This window comes from Eptatretus burgeri, chromosome 5 (assembly GCF_056783735.1).
Source record: "Eptatretus burgeri isolate ZD-2024b chromosome 5, Ebu_testis_v1, whole genome shotgun sequence".
Lineage (NCBI taxonomy): Eukaryota > Metazoa > Chordata > Myxini > Myxiniformes > Myxinidae > Eptatretus > Eptatretus burgeri.
In genome coordinates this window covers 32,475,676-32,484,555 of record NC_140965.1, presented here as the reverse complement: position 1 = coordinate 32,484,555, position 8,880 = coordinate 32,475,676, and the positions used below count along the sequence as shown (strand labels likewise).

The window sequence follows — 8,880 nt, the reverse complement described above, 5'->3', positions numbered from 1 at the left end:
TCTTCGCGGTAGATTCTCAGCCAAGTGATATATTACAAGTTGGTTGACGTGAAATAAAAACCATGTGTTTGGTGTTTATTAATATCCAGGTTCAAATGAGAAAAATAATTATAAAAAAACGAACCTGCGACAAACGAACAGCCGGTCGTTCGGCGGAACCCACCGACGAGTCGAGCACGTATCTCCTCTGGCCTGGCCTGGCCTGGCATCGGCCTATTAATAATTACCTCTAGCCTGACATGGGCCTCGATTCTACACCAACACAAACAGACTGAAGGCTTCCTTACAAACAACAGGGGGAGCCAGAGATTGTCATTCCACGGGTGTTTGCGTCGCTTTTTGGTTTCCGGCCCTTCATGCTATAGTCCTTATAAAAGCTCGAAACAAAACTGTAATCGTTGAGGAATAGCAGAAAAGAGGAACAAACAACATTTGAGTCAATTTATCGGAAAAAAAAATCAACCGATTGAAAGGCACTGCCGCGAACTATGTCGCCAAGGAGAGAGAAACTGTACAACAACAGGAAAGCGGGAGAACATCCGAAAAGAGCCGAATGTATTGACATTATGCATCGTCAATAAATAATGCTGTCAAATCTAATTTAATTGTTAAGGAATAGCACAAAAAGAGGAACAAACAACATTTGAGTCAATTTATCGGAAAAAATCAAACAATTGAAAGGCACTGCCGCGAACTATGTCGCCAAGGAGAGAGAAACTGTACAACACCAGGAAAGCGGGAGAACGTCCGAAAAGAGCAGAATGTATTGACATTATGCATCGTCAATAAATAATGCTGTCAAATCTAATTTGATTGTTAAGGAATAGCACAAAAAGAGGAACAAACAACATTTGAGTTAATTTATTGGAAAAAATCAATCAATTGAAAGGCACTGCCGCGAACTATGTCGCCAAGGAGAGAGAAACTGTACAACACCAAGGAAAGCGGGAGAACGCCCGAAAAGAGCCGAATGTATTGACATTATGCATCGTCAATAAATAATGCTGTCAAATCTAATTTAATTGTTAAGGAATAGCACAAAAAGAGGAACAAACAACATTTGAGTCAATTTATTGGAAAAAATCAATCAATTGAAAGGCACTGCCGCGAACTATGTCGCCAAGGAGAGAGAAACTGTACAACACCAAGGAAAGCGGGAGAACGCCCGAAAAGAGCCGAATGTATTGACATTATGCATCGTCAATAAATAATGCTGTCAAATCTAATTTAATTGTTAAGGAATAGCACAAAAAGAGGAACAAACAACATTTGAGTCAATTTATCGGAAAAAATCAAACAATTGAAAGGCACTGCCGCGAACTATGTCGCCAAGGAGAGAGAAACTGTACAACACCAGGAAAGCGGGAGAACGCCCGAAAAGAGCCGAATGTATTGACACGATGCATCTTCAATAAATAATGTTGTCAAATCTAATTTAAAAACATCGTTTTATATTTAAACCGGACCGAAAGTGCTGAGTGTAAATTAGCAGGATAAAAAAAACTGATTTTACAAGAAAAACTGAACACAAAATAATTATTCGGGAACGGGCCAGGCGGACATTCCGAAATTTGCAACGGTTTTCTGCGATTTGTATTAATATCGTCTTTGTGTTAAAACATTCGACCTAATTATATCGGTTTTCCTTCATCTTGCGCTTTCTTGATAATAGGGTGGATGATGACGTCATTCGTGGTGTATAGCCGCTATTTAGCAAAGCAAGGCGGGTTTCCCGCTCTTTTCCTTCTGCACGCCTTTAACTTTAATCTATTGGATAACTCGGGGTGTGTTCCATTATCAATCAGTTACTATCGCTTGCAAGGTAGTCAGTCCTTATTAACTGTTTCGGTGGGATGTTTGCCTGAGTGCTTAAGCCAATTGACGAGCGGTGTACAAGCTGATTGGTAATGGAACACACGAACACACCTCTGTTCTTTCTGTTCTCACGAGTAACTCAATTTAATATAACTATTACCTTATTCTAGCTTAACAATCGACATTGTTGTGACACCTTCAAGCAGTAATTTGGCTAAGGTACCGGCACACAATGTCCTACTCTTTTTGAAAGATTGATATTTCAAGATCCTTATTTTTCTTCAAGGAGCTTCAGGAGATGGTCATTTGGCCCATCAGGCCTGTGCCATATGAACACCACATTAATTCAATGTGATTTGGCCCATCATGCCTGTGCTGTATCAACACCACATTAATTTAATCTAATTTGGCCCATCATGCCTGTGTTATATCAACACCACATTAATTTAATCAGATTTGACCCATCATGCCTGTGTTATATCAACACCACATTAATTTAATCTGATTTGGCCCATCATGCCTGTGTTATATCAACCCCACATTAATTTAATCAGATTTGGCCCATCATGCCTGTGTTATATCAACACCACATTAATTTAATCAGATTTGACCCATCATGCCTGTGATATATCAACACCACATTAATTTAAACTGATTTGGCCCATCATCCCTGTGATATATCAACACCACATTAATTTAATCTAATTTGGCCCATCATGCCTGTGTTATATCAACACCACATTAATTTAATCTGATTTGGCCCATCATGCCTGTGTTATATCAACACCACATTAATTTAATCAGATTTGGCCCATCATGCCTGTGTTATATCAACACCACATTAATTTAATCAGATTTGGCCCATCATGCCTGTGTTATATCAACACCACATTAATTTAATCAGATTTGACCCATCATGCCTGTGTTATATCAACACCACATTAATTTAATCTGATTTGGCCCATCATGCCTGTGTTATATCAACCCCACATTAATTTAATCAGATTTGGCCCATCATGCCTGTGATATATCAACACCACATTAATTTAATCAGATTTGGCCCATCATGCCTGTGTTATATCAACACCACATTAATTTAATCAGATTTGACCCATCATGCCTGTGTTATATCAACACCACATTAATTTAATCTGATTTGGCCCATCATGCCTGTGTTATATCAACCCCACATTAATTTAATCAGATTTGGCCCATCATGCCTGTGTTATATCAACACCACATTAATTTAATCAGATTTGACCCATCATGCCTGTGATATATCAACACCACATTAATTTAATCTAATTTGGCCCATCATGCCTGTGTTATATCAACACCACATTAATTTAATCTGATTTGGCCCATCATGCCTGTGTTATATCAACACCACATTAATTTAATCAGATTTGGCCCATCATGCCTGTGATATATCAACACCACATTAATTTAATCTGATTTGGCCCATCATGCCTGTGATATATCAACACCACATTAATTTAATCTGATTTGGCCCATCATGCCTGTGTTATATCAACACCACATTAATTTAATCTGATTTGGCCCATCATGCCTGTGATATATCAACACCACATTAATTTAATCTAATTTGGCCCATCATGCCTGTGTTATATCAACACCACATTAATTTAATCTGATTTGGCCCATCATGCCTGTGTTATATCAACACCACATTAATTTAATCAGATTTGACCCATCATGCCTGTGATATATCAACACCACATTAATTTAATCTGATTTGGCCCATCATGCCTGTGATATATCAACACCACATTAATTTAATCAGATTTGGCCCATCATGCTTGTGTTATATCAACACCACATTAATTTAAACTGATTTGGCCCATCATGCCTGTGATATATCAACACCACATTAATTTAATCTGATTTGGCCCATCATGCCTGTGTTATATCAACACCACATTAATTTAATCAGATTTGGCCCATCATGCCTGTGTTATATCAACACCACATTAATTTAATCAGATTTGGCCCATCATGCCTGTGTTATATCAACACCACATTAATTTAATCAGATTTGGCCCATCATGCCTGTGTTATATCAACACCACATTAATTTAATCAGATTTGGCCCATCATGCCTGTGATATATCAACACCACATTAATTTAATCAGATTTGGCCCATCATGCCTGTGTTATATCAACCCCACATTAATTTAATCTGATTTGGCCCATCATGCCTGTGATATATCAACACCACATTAATTTAATCTGATTTGGCCCATCATGCCTGTGTTATATCAACACCACATTAATTTAATCAGATTTGGCCCATCATGCCTGTGTTATATCAACACCACATTAATTTAATCTGATTTGGCCCATCATGCCTGTGATATATCAACACCACATTAATTTAATCTGATTTGGCCCATCATGCCTGGGCTACATCAACACCACATTAATTTAAACTGATTTGGCCCATCATGCCTGTGATATATCAACACCACATTAATTTAATCAGATTTGGCCCATCATGCCTGTGTTATATCAACACCACATTAATTTAATCTGATTTGGCCCATCATGCCTGTGTTATATCAACACCACATTAATTTAATCAGATTTGGCCCATCATGCCTGTGTTATATCAACACCACATTAATTTAATCAGATTTGGCCCATCATGCCTGTGATATATCAACACCACATTAATTTAATCAGATTTGGCCCATCATGCCTGTGTTATATCAACACCACATTAATTTAATCTGATTTGGCCCATCATGCCTGTGATATATCAACACCACATTAATTTAATCTGATTTGGCCCATCATGCCTGTGATATATCAACACCACATTAATTTAATCAGATTTGGCCCATCATGCCTGTGTTATATCAACACCACATTAATTTAAACTGATTTGGCCCATCATGCCTGTGTTATATCAACACCACATTAATTTAATCAGATTTGGCCCATCATGCCTGTGTTATATCAACACCACATTAATTTAATCTGATTTGGCCCATCATGCCTGTGATATATCAACACCACATTAATTTAATCTGATTTGGCCCATCATGCCTGTGATATATCAACACCACATTAATTTCATCAGATTTGGCCCATCATGCCTGTGTTATATCAACACCACATTAATTTAATCTGATTTGGCCCATCATGCCTGTGATATATCAACACCACATTAATTTAATCTATTTGGCCCATCATGCCTGTGATATATCAACACCACATTAATTTCATCAGATTTGGCCCATCATGCCTGTGTTATATCAACACCACATTAATTTAATCAGATTTGGCCCATCATGCCTGTGATATATCAACACCACATTAATTTAATCTGATTTGGCCCATCATGCCTGTGTTATATCAACACCACATTAATTTAAACTGATTTGGCCCATCATGCCTGTGATATATCAACACCACATTAATTTAATCTGATTTGGCCCATCATGCCTAGGCTACATCAACACCACATTAATTCAATCTATTTGGCAGTTCAAGCGCCAAGCAGTGCATGTCAAACAATGTGCAAACTGGACAAATGAACACTTTGTTAGCAGTTATAACTGCTGATAAGGTCAATTCTGCAGATTAAATTGGGAAATTTGCCTCAGCTCACGAGATTTTAGAGCTTGTCACATGTGCAGAAACGAAATAAAGGCACGCACAATCGGAGACGCTCAGAGTGTCAAACAATGTCTGAATTGGACAAAAGAACACTATTTGTTTCTTAGCAGTCAGAACTGCTGCCAAGGTCAATTCCAAAGTTAAAATTTTGAAATTTGGCTCAGGTTAAGAGATTCGAGAGCTTGTCAGGTCAGGTATGGGAGCATGCGCCGGAGCAGAGCGTCACTGCGTCCACTTTCCATCGGTGCTCCAGGAGCCTCCATCTGGCCATCCCCCAGGCAGATGCCTGGCCCATCCATATCTCCTTGAGATTCTGATCAACCTGCTGCAACCACAAGGCACGTGGTCAGCCCATTGGCCTCCTCACTCAAAGGCCTCCATCGCTGAGAGAATCTGATGAGCAGGATAAGTGTCAGGAAAACGAGCCACATGTCCATACGGCTGCAGCTGATGCTCACGGACTATGCAGGTAAAAAATCTCATTTCAGTCTCTCTCAGCAACCGCTCGTTGGACACAAAGTCCGACCAGTGATACCCAATGATTCTCCAAAGAGACCTGGTCCCAAAGGAATTAAGTCTCTTGTCTCAGATCCCTGGTCAGAATCCAAGTCTCATATTTAGAGAGCAAGACTGGAAGCACCAATGACCCGAAGACTCAGCTTTCGTCCTTCTGCACAGGTACCGACAACGCATTCCATAAACCGCTTTATCGCTTTATCGTTGAGAGACCGTTGTGACCTATTCCAAGTCAAGGCATTGTTGAGCAGGCTAAAAAAAAAGATAGGACTTCCAGTGAATCCATGAATCACCAGGCCCGACCCAGATGACTACTGACCTCTGGCTCTCAGCCAGCACAGACATGAATATCACTGCCAAGGTAAGTGAATCTATCCGTGACCTCAACATGCTCACCACCAACAGGTACAGACAAGATAGTAGCATCCAAGATGTCATTGAAAGCCTGGATCTTAGTTTTGACCCAGGAAACCCGTAATCCCAGTGGCTCCAACTCCTCATTTGGCACCCCGAGGGCCCCAAAAAGGATATCCAGAGTTTCCGTAAAATTGACTGCATCATCTGTGAAATCAAGGTCAGAGATCTTGACATTCCCAAACGATGCACCACAGCTTGTTCTCTCCGACATCCTCCCCAGAATCCAGTTCATACAAGTGCTAAAAAGTGTTGGGGCCAGTACACGCCCCGATATACTCCAGTTACAACAATAAATAAGTCGGAGACGGCATCACCACATCTCACAGCACTCTCAGTACCAGAGTATAATTCAGACATCAGATTGATCAGCTTTGGTGGCACCCCACAAAGACCAAGAATGCTCCAGAGTGCATCCCGATTCTCTGAATCGAACGCTTTACAGAGATCGACATAGTCTGCAAGCAGCCCCTGCCAAAACTCTCATCTGCATTCGGTGAGGACCCAAAGAGCAAGGATACGGTCAATCAATCTCTTTGGTGTACATCATGACTGCTCTGGGCGCTGGTGCTCAAGAAGATGGTGGTGAACCCTATAAAGAATTATCCGAGCAAAGACCTTGCCTGGCACTGATAGCAGCGTCACCCCTCGGTAGATGTTGCAGTACTGGCGATCACCCTTGCCTTTCCAGAGAGGGACAACAAGGGCCTCTTCCAGTCAGTTCGGATGATGCCTGTGTTCCAGACAGAACACAGAACTGCATGCAATGACACAAGTACAGCAGTTTCACCGGCCTTGAGAAGTTCAGCATGGAGGACACAGATCCCAGGAGCGATACCCCATTTCAACCGGTTCACTGCAGCCTGCGTTTCCACAAACGAAGGTGGATCACAGTTGATTGTAGGTTCAGCAATAGGGATTGTTACACTCCTGACATCCAACTCAAGAGATGGTGGATCAGCCTGGTACAGCCACTCAATGTAACCGGCCCAGCGGTCCTTCACTTCAGACTCCTCTGTCAAGAGCCCACCACCCTTTGCTCTAACTGCAGAACACTGAGCCGTGGGCTTGGAGGAGCGCAATGCGTGGATTACCCTGTAAGCAGGACGAAAATCACGACCACAGGTGATGCTCGACCCCCTCACAGACTCCTCACACATAGGTCTCCTTGCCTGCCCTCAGCGCACGTACTGTTTTATGCCTCAACTCCTTTAACAGTTCAGCTCTGCCATTCAGCCTGGCCCTGCGACTCTGGTCAATTGGTATCCAGTATCCCTTGAGAGACAAAATTCTTCTTTGCACTTGGGTGACATCCAAGATATCCACTGGCAACATCGAGGATGGTGGTCTTGAAGGCACTCCACAACTCTTAAGGATTCCCCAAAGCACCCACACCCCCCCCCCAAATCCCCAATCAGCCTAGTCACAAACTCCTCAGCGACCCTCTCATCCTTGATCTTGCCAACATCCAGCCTCGGCTGGGATGGTACCAGCCTAGGCTGCTAACAGAGGCAGGTGATCATCCTCTCTTAGAGATAGGACATTTCAGACACCCACCCGAAGGGACCGCCTCAGGTTAACCCAAGGAGACTGCCATATGGAGGACGCCACCGTCTGGTGGATGATAGAGCTTATCGCATGTGCAGAAATGAAATAAAGCCATGAACACTGGCTTCTCTGGCGTTTATAAGCATCTTGGGTGAAATCATCATCAGCATCATTTATAAGCAGCAGCATCATCATCATCATCATCATCATCATCATCATCATCATCATCATCATCGTCATCATCGTTTTACGGGCATTCCATAAACCGCTTTATCGCTTTATCGTTGAGAGACCGTTGTGACCTATTCCAAGTCAAGGCATTGTTGAGCAGGCTAAAAAAAAAGATAGGACTTCCTATCTTGAAGCTCACCTGGATCAGGAGCAACAGTCACTCAAATCCTCTGCAGACCCCCTTCGACCCTGAATGCTTCAATGCCGTGAACAAACTTTAATAAATCACAAGTGATGAAGGTTGTAGTTAAGTTTCATTCAAAATGTGTGCGTAGTTTGGTGAACAGAGCAAATACCTATTTTGTGGGATCCCCCCCCCCCATGGACTCCCTTAATGAGCACAGATTGTGATGCAGTCAATACACTTTTGTACATGACGGGTGATAAAGGTTGTGGTCAAGTGACATCAAAATTATGTGTGTAGTTTCGGAGAAGAGAGCAATTATTTTTTAATAAGAATTCATTTCTCCCTCGAGATAGATAAAGCACTATATTTTTTGCGGTTCTGGAAAAGCCTCCAGGGAGTTACATCCGACACGTAAAAGAACCTTGGAGTGTAGATATTTCCATAGTGATTCTGTTTAGTTAGGTTACCCATCCTCTCGTATCAGGGAAAGGGGGATGCATTGTGATTTTATTTAGAACCTTCCCCATTATGTTCTCTTCCTCGTTCCCAAACTTCATTCTCCGAATCCGTATTCAAACCCCATTCC

The 8,880-nt window shown here is 41.6% G+C and overlaps 1 protein-coding gene across 3 annotated transcripts in view; it reads right to left on the bottom strand.

Annotated features, from left to right (window-relative positions):
- Positions 1-351, bottom strand: part of LOC147026183 (uncharacterized) — a 112,720-nt gene extending 112,369 nt beyond the window's left edge. For all 3 annotated transcript variants that reach the window (XM_085881310.1, XM_085881311.1, XM_085881312.1), the window contains exon 1: positions 125-351. The gene's annotated coding sequence lies outside the window, so the exon portion shown is untranslated. The remainder of the gene's footprint in view (positions 1-124) is intronic.
- Between the last annotated feature and the right edge of the window lie 8,529 nt (positions 352-8,880).